Below are 17,706 nucleotides of genomic sequence, written 5' to 3'. Positions count from 1 at the left end.
CTGACATGTAAATAATTCCCCATACCTTTTTCATTACCAGAGTATATCACTGTGTTAGACCTGTGAGTCTTAGGGTGATCTTCCCCCAAACTGTTTGTCTTTTCGCCACCATTTTCCTTGACTTCATTTTCCTTGCCCTTAGGACTCCTTACACTTATCCATTGCTAAGCAATGTTAAAGTGCTTAAGCTCATTCCCCTAAAACATGGCACAACCTGCCATTGCAGCCTAAATGCAGTTTTAAACTGCTAATTTGACTTGACAATATAACCCCATATCAAGCTTTGAACTCCCCTTTTATTTCATTTAAGTCATCCTAAGAAAGGCCGTACGTAGCTTACAGGGCATGGTGCCTTGTAGTTAAAAGCTTGGACATGTATGTTTAAGTTTTACATATCCTGGTAGTAATAAACTCCTAAAATAATTTTTCACTACTGTGAGTCCTACCTGTCCCATAGGATAACATTGAGTTGGCTATTCCATTTAGTAAGTGATAACTTTTGATTGGGAGCAGATTAGCATTTCATATTTGGCTTTTATGAAACTGTAATTAAAAATCCTCTAATGTTAAAGTCAGATTTTAAATTACAATTTTAAACATGCCACTTTTAGAAAGTTGACGTTTTCTTTTACTAACCCATTCTGTGCCTTCTGTCAGTCTCCAATTTATGTCTGTGGAGGGTTACAGCTGGGATTTTTGCATTTCCTCCAGACAGCCAAACACAAAGGGAGTTTAGGTGTGCCTCAGGGCCATCATTTCTTGATGACCCATCATCAGGCTGATGGGCCTTCCTTGGCTGGATGGGAGGGAGGAGCTTACACTTGCAATGAAAGAGCTGGGCCTGTCCCTACACAAACAGCTCCATACCCCCCTGGATCCATGACAGGAAGGGCAGGGATCTGTGCACTTCAAAGCTTTTCTTTGAAGTCTACCCCACTTCAAAGGCACATCTGGGCCCCTGATGCCACCAACTAAGTACACTTCTGGACCTGTGGTTACTCTGCCAGGAAGAAAGAGAACTTTGGTGCCTGCAGTTGTCCTAGGTCACACAACTGGGTGCAGTTAGCAGTTAGACTCTTTGAAATCCTCCAAGACATTCATAGAATAGCAGTGTTAGGTGTACCTAAATGGGTCAATTGCTGGCAGGATGAGGATCGGTGCTGGGCACAGCCCCACTTGCAACTGGATAGGCTGTGCTCTACCTTCACACAAAGGGCTTGTCACAACTGTATTGTTCCTGAAGCTAGCCTGGAGCCAGGGCAAGGGTGTGAGGAAATTCCAAATACTTCAAAGTGAAACCTCTTGAAACTTCTCCTTCTTCAAAGAAGGCACTGGGAACAAAAATAGTGCACTATTTCAGTTTAATTTCTAGACAAGAGGAAGGACTCTCAGTGGACCGCCTGCTCCTCTGGCCTGAAGTGTACTCCACAAGACTGCTTTGCTGCACCTGTATGGACTGCCTTGGTGCTTGTAGCCTCTGTTGAACCCTCAGAGGCCTACCCTGTGTTTCTCAGTGGAAGCCAGGACTGTCGCTGCTGTGGTGGTCCAACCACCACATTAAGACCCTGGTGGTCAGACCGCCGAGCTTCCACCATCTCCACCGGGATCAGTGATCTTGATAGGTTGACGGCAGGTGGAGGTCGTAATCCAACAGAGAAGCGTTGCATGCAGCGCTACCCTGTGGATTATGAACTCATTCTCCACCAGCCTTTTCATGGTTGTTTCACCTCCATGAAACGGCTGGTGGGGAACAAGTGCAGGGGGCCACAGGGGGCCCTGCACTGCCCATGGACTTGGTATGAGCTGCGCAGACAGTGAACATTGCAAGGGTGCACGGGTGCAGGGGCATCCTGCAGGCAACAGAATTACTGCCGTCCCACATTACAGGCCAGAGACAATGCTGTTGTCTGTTTCCCACTAGGCTGACTGGCAGAAACCGAGGTTTCCACCTGTCAGCCTAGAGGGAAACATCTAATAGAACCAGCGGTGTGCTCGCCACTATGGCAGCGGCCACCCTGTCGGGAGATTGGCGGACGGGCTTTCCCGTCCACCAAACTCAAAATGAGGCCCTAAATTTGAACATAGAAATTTTCACTGCAACTTCAACAAGCACCTCATCAGCATCACCGCGCCCTCCTCATAGGCAGCCTTGCCCTGCTGAACTTGACCTTCTCTGAACCTTTTCTTGAAAATGTCTTATATGTCCAAAGGTAAGTACTGACAGGGCCAAGCTACTCTTGGTATCCTACTGGCTCTCCATTGCGTGATGCATTTTTCTCTTTACTTTGACCCAGTCTCACATGAAAAGTCTGTGGTTGGCAATTTGGTCTTTTAGGTGCTAGTTTTTCATAAAAAAAAAGAATAAATAATTTCAAAACCCCAGTTCTACTAATTGGATTCTTGTTTTTTTGGTGTCAAATATTTTATTGTTTTCTAAATAGGTATGAGATTTTTCTTGTGTTTCCCATTTTGTTGTTTGTGTGTTGCATACATACACTGTCTATGAGTTAACCCTCACTGTTTTATGTGCCCCTTAGGCAACGGTCGATCCTGGGGGCCAAATTATTATTAGGCCATTTCAGCCCTCCGGGGGCAGATTGGCTTTGTGATCTGCCCTCGGGGGGGGGAGAAACCACTAGACACCAGGGATTATTCATACTTGCGCATAAGGGGAGCGGCCCCTTGGGCAATTGCTGCTCCCCAGGGGGGCAAAGGATTTTTAGGCTATTTCTGCCCCCCCGGGGGCAGATCAGGCTAATATTATTAGGCCGATCTGCCCCCAGGGAGGGCAGAAAACCACTAGACACCAGGGATAATTCTTTTTTGTTTATTTTTTATGCAAGGGTCGCTCTGGGGGGGGGGGGCAAATTATATTTAGGCCATTTCTGCACCCCCTGGGGCAGATCGGCCTAATATAATTAGTCTGATCTGCCCCCGGGGGGGGGCAGAAAACCACTAGACACCAGAAATAATTACTTTTTGTTTATTTTTTATGCAAGGGTCGCTCCCGGGGGGCCAAATTATTTTTAGCCCATTTCTGCACCCCCTGGGGGTGCCGAAACCACTAGACACCAGGGATTATATCTTTTATTCATATTTGTGCGTAAGGGGAGCAGCCCCTTGGGCAAGGGCTGCTCCCCAGGGGGGGGAATTATTTTTAGGCCATTTCTGCCCCCCCAGGGGCAGATCAGCCTAATATAATTAGTCTGATCTGCCCCGGGGGGCAGAAAACCACTAGACATCAGGGATAATCTTTTTTGTTTATTTTTATTTTTTTATGTGTGGGGAGTGACCACTTAGGCAAGGGTCGCTCCCGGGGGCCAAATTATTTTTAGGCCATTTCTGTCCACCATGGGGGCAGAAACCATAAGACACCAGGGATTTTTTTTTATTTTTTATACTAACGCATAAGGGGAGCGGCACCTTTGGCAAGGGCAACTCCTCAGGGGGAGCAACATATTTTTAGGCCACTTATGCCCCCCCGGAGGCAGATCGGCCTATTATAATTAGGCAAATCTGCCCCCAGGGGGGGCAGAAACCTCTAAATACCAGGGATATATATATTTTTTTATTTACTTTATGTTTTTATGTATGGGGAGTGACCCCTTAGACAAGGGTTGCTCCCCTGAGGCACAAATTATATTTAGGCCATTTCTGCCCCCCTTGGGGGCAGATCAGCCAATTTTGGTTAGGGCAATCTGCTCTCAAGGGGGGCAGAAACCTCCAGACAACATGGATTGGTGTGTGTGTATGTATGTGTTTTGTTTGGGGGGGCAGCCCCTTGGGCAAGGGTTGCTCCCCATGGGGGCACATTACTGTTAGCCATAACTGCCCCCCTTGGGGGCAGATTGGCCTATTTTTGGAAGGCCAATCTGTCCCCAAGGGGGGGCAGAAAGCCCATCAGAGACCAGGGAAGATTTTTTTTTCAAAATAAGAGAGTGGGGGTATGGCTATACCCCCACCCCAAATAAATGGGGCCAAATTTGTTCTGCCCACCAGTGGGCAGATTGAGCAATTACCCCCTTTCCACACCCCAGGGGGACAGAAAGTCTACTAGATGCCAGGGAATAAAAAATATAAAAGAAAATAGTGGGTTGTGGTTACCAACCAGTATGGGCCTGGTTATGCCCCCACCCGAACTGAAGGGGCTAACAGTCTTTCAGCTCTCCCCCACACACTAAAAAATCTTATCTTATGGCAAGCAAGAGGACATTTGATTATTTTTGGTTTTGTTTTATATTTGGGCCATAAGAGCTTGGTAACTCTCAAAATCATCCCACTTGCAATGGTGAGGGCTGCACTTTTTTTACTTTTGGACCATGTAGAAAAATCCACAAGACCTAGACACATCGGAAAACTAAACATCTAGTTGATTACAGGGTGGTGTGCTTCACATGCACCCCGCACCATTTCCTTACCCACAATGCCCTGCAAACCTGCAACTTTGCTAGAAAGCACACATTTTTCCCACATTTTTTTGATGAAACCTTCCGGAATCTGCAGGAATCCACAAAATTCCTACCTCCCAGCATTGTCTCATCTATACCGATAAAAATTCTGCTGCACTTGTCAGACTTAAAATGTTTTTTTTTCAAACTGCCCTTTTAGAACCACTTTGGTTCCCCCTCAATTTTGACATGTTTTGGTTCATCCCTGTCACAAGCACTTGGCCCACCTACACAAGTGAGGTATAATTTTTACCGGGAGGCTGAGGGGAACATTGTGTGGTAGGAAATTTGTCCCAGTGCAGTAATCCCACACAGAAATGTGGGAAAAATGAGATTTTTTAGCTAAATTTGTGGTTTGATGAGCATTCTGGAAAATAAAACATTGGAGGATCCATGCAAGTCACATCTCCCTGGACTCTCGGGTGTCTAGTTTTCAGAAATGTTTGGGTTTGGTAGGTTTCCCTAGATGGCTGCTGAGTCCAGGACAAAAAACACAGGTGCCCCCGCAAAAACAGGTAGTTTTGTATTTGATCATTTTGATGTGTCCAGATAGTGTTTTGGGGCATTTCCTGTTGCAAGCACAAGGCCTACCCACACAAGTGAGGTACCATTTTTATTGGGAGACTTGGGGAATGCTGGGTGGAAGAAAATTTGTGGCTCATCTCAAATTCCAGAACTTTCTGTCACCGAAATGTGAGGAAAAGGTGTTTTTTTTTAGCCAAATGTTGAGGTTTGCAAAGGATTCTGGGTAACAGAACCTGGTAAGAGCCCCACAAGTCACCCTATCTTAGATTCCCCTGGGTCTCTAGTTTTAAAAAATGCACAGGTTTTGTAGGTTTCCCTAGGTGCCGGCTGAGCTAGAGTCCAAAATCCACAGGTTGTTACTGAGTTTCTTAAGGATTTTTCAATTATGTATAGTATACAGTTTGCTTCTACTTGTTCAGTGATTGTGGGTATTTGTGTAATGGTCCTTGAGGTTTCTTGAATGTGTGATCAACTTTCTTTTCACCAAATTCGGGTGTATTTTAACTTTCAATTTCACCTCCCTTTGGGTTTTGATACATATCTGTTATGAATTTGACGGTTGAGCATATTGGTCTTAACTCGTGTGTGTGCTGTTTATGATTTCTAGCCCTGAAGAAGTCGTAAGGGATGATAATTATTCCCAAAGACGAAACACGTGTTGGCTGGAAAGCTGGAAGTACATATTGCTTTGGATTGCTGACTGTTCAATATGAAAACATATTCTCAATAAACTCTGGACTGATTTATTTTCTGTATTGATTTACCCCAAGACCTACTGGTGGCATTATGGACTGATTTTTCCAATAATATATGTGTGAATTCTGTATCTTGTTGTTTTATGTATACTTTAGGGGCACCTCGTGTGTATTTTCAAAATCCACAGGTAGGCACATTGCAAAAAACACCTCTGGTTTCTGTGGAAAAATTTGATGTGTCCAGATAGTGTTTTGGGGCATTTCCAGTCACGGGCACTAGGCCTACCCTCACAAGTGAGGTAACATTTTTATCGGGAGACTTCAGAAATGCTGGGTGGAAGACAATTTGTGGCTCCTCACAGATTCCAGAACTTTCTGTCACTGAAATGTGAGGAAAAAGTGGTTTTTTTAGCCAAATTTTGAGGTTTGCAAAGGATTCTGGGTAACAGAACCTGGTAAGAGCCCCACAAGTCACCCTATCTTGGATTCCCTTGGGTCTCTTGTTTTAAAAACTGCACAGGTTTGGTAGGTTTCCCTAGGTGCCGGCTGAGCTAGAGGCCAGAATCCACAGGTAGGCACGTTGAAAAAAACACCTCTCTTTTCTGTGGAAAAATGTGATGTGTCCACTTTGTGTTTTGGGGCATTTCCTGTTGCTGGCACTAGGCTTACCCACACAAGTGAGGTACCATTTTTATCTGGAGACTTGGGGGAACATAGCAAAATAAGTGATATTGCCCCTTGTCTTTCTCTACATTTTTTCCTTCCAAATATAAGACAGTGTGTAAAAACGGCCTCTATTTGAGAAATGCCCTGTAATTCAGATGCTAGTATGGGCACCCCAGAGTTCAGAGATGAGCTAATAACCACTGCTCCTCAACACCTTATCTTGTGCCCATTTTGGAAATACAAAGATTTTCTTGATACCTATTTTTCACTTTCTATGTTTCAGCAAATGAATTGCTGTATACCCGGTATAAAATGAAAACCCACTGCAAGTTGCAGCTCATTTATTGGCTCTGGGTACCTAGGGTTCTTGATGAACCTACAAGCCCTATATATCCCCACAACCAGAAGAGTCCAGCAGACGAAACAGTACATTGCTTTAAAAAAGCTGACATTGCAGGAAAAAGTTACAGAGTAAAACACAGAGAAAAATGGCAGTTTTTTCTCCTCAATTTCAATATTTGTTTATTTCAGTTGTTATTTTCTGTAGGAAACCCTTGTAAGATCTACACAAATTACCCATTGCTGAATTCAGAAGTTTGTCTAACTTTCAGAAATGTGTAGGTTTATGGGATCCAGCATTAGTTTCACACCCATGTCTGTCACTGACTGGAAGGAGGCTGAAAGCACAAAATATCATAAAAATGGGGTATGTCCCAGTAAAATGCCTAAATTGTGTTGAAAAATTGGGTTTTCTGATTCAAGTCTGCCTGTTCCTGAAAGCTGGAAAGCTGGTGATTGTAGCACCACAAACCCTTTGTTGATGCCATTTTCAGGGAAAACAACACAAGCCTTCTTCTGCAGCCCTTTTTTCCCATTTCTTTGAACAAAATGAAATGTTCACTGTATTTTGGATAATGTTTTTGGTCTCCTTCAGGGGAACCCACAAAGTCTGGGTACCTCCAGAATCCCTAGGATGTTTGAAAAAAATGACGCAAATTTGGTGTGGTTAGCTTATGTGGACAAAAAGTTATGAGGGCCTAAGCGCGCCCTGCCCCAAATAGCCAAAAAAAAGGCCTGACACCTGAGGGGTAAAAGGCCTGGCAGCGAAGGGGTTAACATTCCTCTCTGATCAGTTGTTAGTCAATACATAACTTTTACGCACTCCTAAAGTGTATTTAGCAAGAAGCTGAAGACATGGCTTTTTGACTAACCAACCTGTCTAAGGGGGGGGTCTAAGTTGACATACATGCCTGCTCAGTGCCAGGACATTCTATTGCGTCATAGTGCGCAAATACACACAACATAACAAATCAAAACCTGACCTTAGGTTTAAAATTGACATACATTGAGCCAGAATATTTAATGCATCACAAATCAGACACAACCCAGTTTGTGACCACAAAAATTAGCAATAGTGAAGTATTAAGGCATAAAAAACTTGGAGTTATTAACTTACCTCAATTGAGTGACATGAATTGCATTTTTGTGTTAGAAAATACCATTATAATGGATATATTTTTATATGTATTATAACTGAATTAACACATACATGAGCGCCATCCTTGTTTTGTTCTATATTAAATGATGCATGTAAATAAGCCTTTTATGTGTGAATCAATGGAGACATGTTTATATGTGAACTGAATGGCATCTGTTCCAACCTATAGACTTATAGACAAATATTTTCCATCAGACTATAAACCCTATGAAAAACATATAGTTGATATGTATCAAATGTAAATAGTAGCTTGCATTGTTATAGAAAATTTATGACGCAGAAAAAGGAATTAATGCTTAAGCCATGCTTCATGTTAAGTCACATATTAACAAAGAAACTAAAAAGTCATTTTGATGACAGAGAGAGAGAACTCCATTGCATTGGTGACAGATGGGCTGATTTAGATATTGGCAGAAGGGTTACTCTGTCACAAAAGTGCCGGATATCCTGTCTGCCAAAATCGAAATCCCATTTGATATATTGGGATTTAGATTTTTGCAGACAGGATATCTGTCACAAATGTGATGAAGTAACCCCTCTGCCAGCATCTAAATCATGCCTGGAGTTTCCTCCCTCCCAACATTATGATCTGCTCAATAAAGAGTCGGGGAAACATTGGCTTGACAATGGCAGAGTGTACTTTGTCTCCACCGCTGTCCATCATCTCAGATGGTCCAAAATAGTGGAGCTGGTAGAGGTTTGGCTATATGTCCACCACCTAATATAGATGGGCAGACATACAGCTGATTATCAATGCCCATCACCATCAGGAAAAACCTGCTTGTAAGGAGCATTGAAAAGTGCTCAACAACCGCTTCGCCATGGACAGAGGCTCAGACAGCAAGGGACATTGTGTTTTTTACACATTTTCACAAGGAAAACCCTGATTTGGGATTTTCGTTCTGAAAAGAGTAAAAATCTAAGCTTGTGGTATGACTCCATAAACTGTAAAACTTGTAGTGCATTGACAGGAACTGCCATAATGACAGTTCCTGCCAGTGCTAGAAATATCTGCTGGGACAGTTCTAAATTTGGCAGGCAGCACTTCTGTCTGAAACTTTATTTCGGCTACAAGAGCCATAAAAGCGCATAGCAGCAATAAATACAAATAAATACACAAGGTAATAAATATAACAATACATATAATGATAAAAAAATGGAATAAAGATAAAATACACTCACACAGTGCGATGGGACAGTCTTGTTGGAATCATTAGACAGATAAGAATTTCCTTCTGACAAACCAGCTAGGTCCGAGGAACTTGGCAATGGCGATCACTAGTGTTGGCCTAGTGTCTGATATGAGGATTCGCAGGGGGATTTCAGAGCTGCGGACTCCCAGCAGTCTGCATGCCGGGGCCAGCCATTTCCTACGTGAGGCGGTGTACGCGGGGCAGGCAAAAAGGACATGAGGGAGATTCTCGACAGGGGCTTTGCAGGCTGGACAGGCGGTTGATTCTTTGTGTGACCAGCGGCAGGTGAAAAGTCTTAATGGTAGCGTTCCAATGCGGAGCTGAAAGTACAGTTTCCTTTCCATTGGGACCGTGATTATGTCCCAAAAAGCCTCATACTTGCATGTCTCTTTTAGGTTAACAAAATCACAAGATAATGTAGTGTGACGTGCGGCCCCTATATCTTTGTGATCTGCCATTTGCCAATATAGGGGGTGATTCTAAGCTTGGCGGGAACCGCCAGAAGACCGTACCGCGGTCAAAAGACGCGGCGGTCATTCTGGGTTTCCCACTGGGCTGGCGGGCGACTGTCAAAAGGCCGCCCGCCAGCCCAGCGGGAAACACCCTTCCACGAGGAAGCCGGCTCCGAATGGAGCCGGCGGAGTGGAAGGGGTGCGACGGGTGCAGTAGCACCCGTCGCGAATTTTAGTGTCTGCTAAGCAGACACTGAAATTCTAAGTGGGGCCCTCTTACAGGGGCCCCTGCAGTGCCCATGCCATTGGCATGGGCACTGCAGGGGCCCCCAGGGGCCCCATGACACCCCATACCGCCATCCTGTTCCTGGCGGCCGAAACCGCCAGGAACAGGATGGCGGTCGGAATCCCCTGGCGGCGCAGCAAGCTGCGCCGCCATGGAGGATTCCCCTGGGCAGCGGAAAGCCGGCGGTACACCGCCGACTTTCTGTTTCTGGCCGCGGCTGTACCGCCGCGGTCAGAATGCCCAAAGGAGCACCGCCAGCCTGTTGGCGGTGCTCCCGCGGACCACGGCCCTGGGGGTGTCAGAATGACCGCCATAGTTTCTTTAGTTCGCTTTTCGAGGGAAAGACGGCGGTGGTTGGTGAATTCCAGAGTTCACTGAGCCCGAGTGAGTAAAGTGACCCCTTGATGTATCGTAGCCAGGGGATTCTGTGAAGATGATCAGCTTTTAAAATAACCTGCAGGGCTTCAGTAAAGGTTTCAAGCTCTGGGGTAGTCCAGAGACGCCGACAATACAGCAGAGGGCGTAGGCGGGCTTTATGACAGATGCGTTTTATGCCAAGATCCTTAAAAAAGGGGAACAGTGGAGTGCTTGGCGGAAGGGACACAAGGTTTCTCAGGAAGTTGTTCCCAGCGATGGTTATGTCTTGGATTTTGGCATAACCCCATAGTTCAGCCCTGTAAAGTGCTGAGGTCACAGCCTGGGCTTCATATATCTGTATTGCTGGGCGAATTGGTTTTGTGTATGAGAGGTGGAAGTTTTTTGATAGTGCCCCTGTTGTTTGCTTTAGTTTTAAGGCTTGTTTTCCTATGTGTGATTTCCAAGACATGTTGTCAGTCAATGTTATACCCAGGTAGGTGAAAATGCTAGAGGGATTGATTTCAAGTCCCCGCGTTGAGCAGAATTTCTCAAAGAACGTGAAGAGTTTCCCTAGTCCACTAGGGGTCTTGGATATTAGGAGAGTATCATCTGCAAAGAGCAAGACAGGGATTTTTTGTGTGCCAAGTGATGGTGCGTCAGCCTCCACTCTAAGCAGGGAAGGGAACGATTTCATTGATATACAGAGAGAAGAGGTTCAGGGCAAGGACACACCCTTGCCGCACACCCCTTGATACATGGATTCTATCAGTTAGTTGCCCCTTGTTGTCCCACCTAACTCGTGCGTAGTTGTCCTTGTGGAGCCGTATCAATATTGCTAGGCTATGCTCCGGGATTCCCATTCGGGAGAGAGTGTCCCATAGTTTGTTGCGAGGTACCAGGTCAAAAGCAGACTTTAGATCCACAAAAGCAATGTAAAGGCTCCCTTTACCAATGAGCACTTTTTTCCAGTATAAAAATAGGAACCTGAGGGCTTGATCAGTGGTAGATATTTTCTTCCGGAAACCGGCTTGGAGGGGACTAAGGATATCATGTTCAGTCATCCAGTCTTCGATCTTTCCCAAGAGGCAGTGGCAGAAGACTTTTTGCACACAGTCAATTAGTCTAATTGGTCTGTAGTTGCAGGGGAGTGATCTGTCGCCCTTTTTAAAGATAGGGATAACAATAGCCCCTTTACAGGACTTAGGGATAGGCGCCCCAGATGCTATTGCGTTCGCTATGATGGTGAGGTATCTTGACCAGGTTGAGAACAGGTCTTCTGGGACACCATCCGAGCCAGGGGCCCTGCCGCGTTTTATGGTGCCTAGGGAATAAGTTATGTCACTTTGAGAGAACAGCTGGGGTACTTCAGTTGTGGGTGCTAAAAAAGTGTTTAGGCAGGGGTCCATGTAGACAGGAGTGGGGCTATCATGGTCACGGGAGTACAGCCTGCTAAAATGATCTACCAAGTCTTTCGGGGCGATGTTGGTTGTAATGTCCAATCCACTGCTTTCTGGGCCTCGCGCTGCCAGGGACCAGAACAGACTACAGTTCCTCTCGCGCACAGCGTCACTAAGTGCTGTCCACCACTTATCGTCTTGGTCACGCTTGGCTTTGCGTATGGCTGACTTGTAGGACTTTCTAGCTAGGCGGATGGCGGCGGCATCCTTAGATTTAATAGCTTGGATTAAGCGCTTATTTAGGGACCAACACATTTTATTGAACCAGCGGTGCCTACCTATGGGTCTCTTGCCATCATGGACTGTGGATACTGAGAAGTGGGCTGCGATATCCCTGAAGCATGAGGTGTGGATTAAGCTTATTTCCTTATAGGGGATTGCGGGACCCACCTCTAGGTTCATTAATGTAGTCTTTAGGGTGTTATTGGCTGCGTTGATGAGTGCAGGCCGAGCCGAAACCTTGTCCCACTTTAAGTGTCGTTTGTCGTTAACCGGGCTAATACCCTCTGGTGCTGCTACTGAGGAGTTAATCGTGGGCAACATTAAAAGGAGTCGAACATGTCATTGTTGCAGAGTCTGCTCTAAGGAAGGAAAAGAGGCAGGAGAGTTGCTGTTACTATCATCATTACCCATCTCAGCCAGCCCTGTGTTGTCCTACTTGCTTTATGTTGCACCATACAAAAATAAAGTACTGGGAAATTGACTGAGGTGGAGTTGCCGTAACATACCCTTCAATGGCTGTGCATGGAGACATACCTTCCATTGGCCACTACTTCACCAGACAAGCAGCAGTAGAATTTGTTTCTCTACTCAAAATCATGAAATTTCTTATGGCCTGCAAACCACGTTTATCTATTATCAGAATGTAGTAAGTATTCTGTTTGCCGAATGAAAAGTGCATTATAGTCACCATATTGCACATAATTGTAGGCAGATCATAAGCCATGCTGTCAGGGAGAACCCAGTGAGCGAAAATGCAAAATCTTGAGTCATTTTTAAAATTTTCTTTAGCAAAATTAACCAATCTTTCCCAGCATATTTGCCTTACTTTCGAAGGTAGAGATCCCAATCAGTTCAAGGACTATGGGGGTCATTCCAAGTTTGGCGGGCGGCGGGTTGCCGCTCGCCAAACTAACCCCGTCAAATGACCGCTCCGCAGTCAGAAGACCGCGGGGGCCATTCAGACTTTCCCGCTGGGCCGGCGGGCGCCCGCCAAGGGAGTGCCCGCCGGCCCAGCGGGAAAGGCCCTGCAACACAGAAGCCGGCTCCGAATGGAGCCGGCGGTGTTGCAGGGGTGCGACGGGTGCAGTTGCACCCGTCGCAATTTCCACTGTCTGCTATGCAGACAGTGGAAATCATGCTGGGGCCCTGTTAGGGGGCCCCTGCACTGCCCATGCCAGTGGCATGGGCAGTGCAGGGGCCCCCAGGGGCCCCACGACACCCGTTCCTGCCATCCTTTTCCTGGCAGTAAAAACCGCCAGAAAAAGGCTGGCAGGAAGGGGGTCGGAATCCCCGCCATGGAGGATTCTCCCAGCCGGGGGAAATCCGGCGGGAAACCACCGGACCCGGCTGGGCGACCGCGGCTTTACAGCCGTGGTCGGAATCCCAAATGAAGCACCGCCAGCCTGTTGGCGGTGCTTCCGTGGTCATCCACCCTGGCGGTCGATGACCGCGAGGGTTGGAATGACCCCCTATGTGCCTTGCAAAGCAGTCTCAGACACACCCAGCTTGCATCCATAAATTGGAAGGAGTTGGATTTATCACAGTGAGCAAACTGATGGCACCTGAAAGACGTTTTATTGATCTTGAAGTAGCCAGCAACAGTAGGCATTATTAAAGGCACACTTGGCGAATATACATCATTAATTAGGGCGTTAAAGGGAACAGAGACATAAACAGGTAGGAAAAGGTTAGGCTAGATGTGCTCTCACAACTTCACTGCATAGGTAGAAAATCAAGGTAGTTCAGTAGCACATGCCATCACTTCATCTTCACCAATAGACTCAACTCCAATGGTGCCGCACTCCCTTCATTACTGAATTATTACCTCACTCATCAATGCAGATGTCTTCAAACTATACAGAATGTGGCAGGCAGCCTCCTCTCTTAGGGCTAGATGTGGGAAGAAATGGGTTTGCGACTCGCCAACCCATATGCAGGATGGTGTCCCTGACACCATCTGCAAATCGCAAAGGGGTCGCAAAGACCCACCTCATTAATATTAATGAAGTGGGTCAGAATTTGTGACCCCCTTGCGATTCGCTGCACTCACAGGGATGGTGGCCTGCTGGAGACAGCAGACCACCATGTCTGTGACTGCTTTTTAATAAAGCATTTTTTTTTGTATTGCAGCCCTGAAAATATTTTCAGAGTCATTCACAAAGGGGAAGGGGTCCCATAGGGACCGCTTCCCTTTTGCGAATGGGTTAGCACCCACTTCACATGGGTGCTAACTGAGAATTGTTTTGCGACCACGTTCGCGGTCACAAAGCAATTCTGCATTGCGATGCGAATCGCAAATAGGAAGGGGAACATCCCTTCCTATTTGCGAGTTGCATTCCCATTTTGTGAGTCGGTAACCAAGTTACCGACTCACAAGATAGGAATGAGCATGGTGATGTGCGTTTTGCATGGCCCAAACAGCGAAATTCTCTGTTTGCGCCATGCAAAATGTTTTGTACATCTGGCCCCAAGTCTCTACCCTGCACCTCAAACACCTTCACTAGATCTCCATGCAGAGCACTTTTCAAACTCTTGAAATACACATTCAAAGCTTAACACAGCAGTGGGCCAGCATACATCAAGCCACCAGCAAATTTCAGAAACCTTTCAGGCACCTTTGCTCAGCCGGACTCATACTTGCACACATTTCATCCATATGCAGCACCAACACAAGCAGTAGAGGCTTATCGTAACCTGCTCCAAAAGGCTGTAATGAACTGTCCCTACCCATCTATGCTACCTCTAAAATTACTGAATTCCTCACCAGGCTGAAAACTTGGCTCTTCAAGTAGGTGAGTCCACGTATCCGCCCTGACTGCTTGTGTATTTGTGACAGAATACCCTCCCTTGTGATACTGCGCTTTACAAATACGCAGTATATTACAGGGGACTCTGCACCCAAGGTTACTTATATGGGTAACATATATGTCCTGCTTGTCATGTTCATCCTCCCAGAGATCAAAGTAGATGGTCAGTTTGCCATGGGACAAGTAGTTAGGGCTTGTTGGAATTATAATTCTGCTTGCAGAAATTGCAGAATTCTATAACTCTGCTTTGTTCTTGTAACACAGAGTCCTGCCAAATTCTGCCAATCAGTATGTGGCGGAATTATTCTGTCGTTCAATCATCATGATGTTCCTAGGAACAACACAAAGCACCATCAAGCATGCTTGTGAGAGCGACTTAGATGCGCCAGCTCCTGGTGTGATTTCCATTTACCAGGGAGCCTTCCGGTACCATTGTGGAACACTGGCGGTCATGAGCTGTTGGGCTGCTTCTTGAGTAGATTTTCTACTCCAGAAGCAGCTAAATCAACTTGAAAATACCTTTTAGAGTCAATATTCTACTCGAACAGATGGTTCAAGTACTTTTTTAGTGCAAAGCACACATTTTATTTTTATTTTTACTCTTTTTTTTAGCAAGAAGGAAGTGCCACAGAGATTCTGACTTTCTCTTCCTGTTCAGAAAGCTCCTATCAATGCTTTGACCATCTGCTGGTCACTTTTCCTTTGGATTTTGAGGTGAAAGGATCACTCTCTTTGTTTCAATCCCTGCTGCTTATACCAATGGATTTTAAGGAATTTGTTTTTGTGACATCACGATCAAGTATGTAAAAAAAGTTTGGATAAGATTGTTATTCGATAGAAGTCATGTACCGGTATATATTTGTACCATTTAAGTTTTTGACTACATTTTTACAATTGAATGTAATTGTGGTGGGGGGCCTGGGGTTGCAGTAGGAGGCTATTTTTGTTTGCATTCACTTTTTGCAGCTTTTATAAGGTAAAAAGGTTGCACAGCTAAATACTTTTCCTCCATGTTTTTGATATTTGCACTGTTTATTTTATCATGTGGCCTAGTCTTCCCATGGGACATGCAGTCAGTACTAGGCTTTGGAGGATAGATGTGTTTTTATAGCTAACTTAATTTTTTAATTTTAATTTTTGCCATTGCTCAATTAATGGTGGTGTGCTTTCTTCTTCGTTTCCAATGCCTCCTTTGTTTTTTGGCCAATTGACCATTGTTCTGTCTGGCCAGTGTGTGTGTACGTTTGCCATACGCCCCCATTTTGTTTTTGCTCTCCATGCCATATGGCTGGCTTTTATTTTGTGTTGTCAGTGCCCAAAGGACCTGCATGTGTTCTTTATTGTCCATGCATCCTTGCTTGCTGTTGTTTGAACTTGTGCCTGACACTCTTTTGTGTAGTAGTCAGTGTGTGTTTGCCATAAGTCTGTATGTGCTCTTTTTTGTCTCTGCCTTCTTGCTTGTTGTTGTTTGAACATGTGGCCAGCGGCCATTTTGTGTACTCAGCCAGTGCCTTTTCACAATAGCCCTGTATGTGTACTTTGTTATCCATGCCTTTTTGCTTCTTCTTCCTACCATAGGCATACACCAACGTTAATTTTTTTAAGGATTATTACATGATTCCCCTGCAACCCAGCCTACCATAGGTTCACAACAGCATTTATTTGACTCTTTTAAGGATCATTTCATTATCCCTTGCAAATCCTGCCTGCCCGAGGCGCACACCAGCATTACATTTTTTAAGGATTATTCCCTTTTCTCCTTCACCCCCTGGATGCCACAAATGTTTCAAAGGCCTTAAAGACACATTAAGTAAATATTTAAATCGGTATGCACTTATTAAAATATTATGTTACCATTAGATTAGAATAGATAACTATTCCTAATTATTTGGTGTAACTTTAATAAGCTACATTATCTGTATGCATATTCAAACTGTAATTGCTAGTTTCACTGAATGTTTTTCTTGTTTGTTTGCTCTTGTGCATAAGAGCCATCACCCAGAGTAATGCCAGGCAGAAGGCCGGCACTAAGTGACAGCACCTGAGTCCTTCTCCGTTTGTGTTTTGCAGCTAAGTGCCAACTTTCATAGACAGATGATGGCCCCAAAGAAACGTGCTCCTGCCAAGAAAGTGGGAAGTGAGGAGTAAACGAAGAAACATACCACCCAAACTAAGCCCCTCCCTAATAACAAGGCAGCCACTACAGTGATGGTGAACTGGATTTGTCTCAGCCCCAAAGTAGCCAATCGTCACAGGTAGCTGTGCAAAGTGGAAAACAGAAGCTGCAGCCAGAAATCGTTCTTCCTGAAGTTGGAGCAGAACAGGAGGTTGAACTTCATTCTGCGAAAAACATAGCTCTTGAACAATTGCTTTCAGAATATCCAGCAAGAAAAAGAAATGACACTCTACTATCTTCTCTAAGACCTCCTTCTGATGATCTGGATGTGGATTGGACCCCAACTGTGTTTGAGACCCACCACAAGAGACAAGGGAAAAGGATAATTCCTGAAGTCTTAAGTTTATGGAAAGTGGCAGTGATGATGATGAGCCAGTGATTGCTAGAATGGAGGGTACCTCAGAGGACACGGAGATGACCCAAACTATTCAACATGTTCAGAGGGATATGGCACCAGTTCTACCACCACCGGCTTCCATATTTGTAAGCCCCCGCTGAGATCTGCATCTACCATTACCTCAGTCGAAGTACATACTGCAGAGGCATATGATACACTCACCTACCTACAGTTCTTCAGGCATTAGCAATGGCATGCCAAAAATAATTCTCCTCCCCAGTTTCAGACTTCTTTATGATTAGCAAGCAGGAGAACAATGTTGCAATATGCTCCATTTGCCATGCGAGTGTCAATCAAGGAAAACCAGGTTTACACTATGGTACTGGAGGCCAAGCATCCCATATTTTAAACAAATCACACAATCCTGTGTGTGGGAGAAGCATGTTAAAAAAAGATACTTGGGGTGATGATGATAGAGGAGTAGCAGCTCTGTTCATTGAGACAGAAGGTGGTGATGTGATGAGGAAGAAGAGGATGACAGCTTTACGCAAAGAAATCCAGGCACCTGCAATGTACCAGCATCACCC

Source organism: Pleurodeles waltl, chromosome 4_1 (genome assembly GCF_031143425.1).
Source record: "Pleurodeles waltl isolate 20211129_DDA chromosome 4_1, aPleWal1.hap1.20221129, whole genome shotgun sequence".
In the NCBI taxonomy this organism is placed as follows: Eukaryota; Metazoa; Chordata; class Amphibia; order Caudata; family Salamandridae; genus Pleurodeles; species Pleurodeles waltl.
This window is presented reverse-complemented; position numbering follows the sequence as displayed.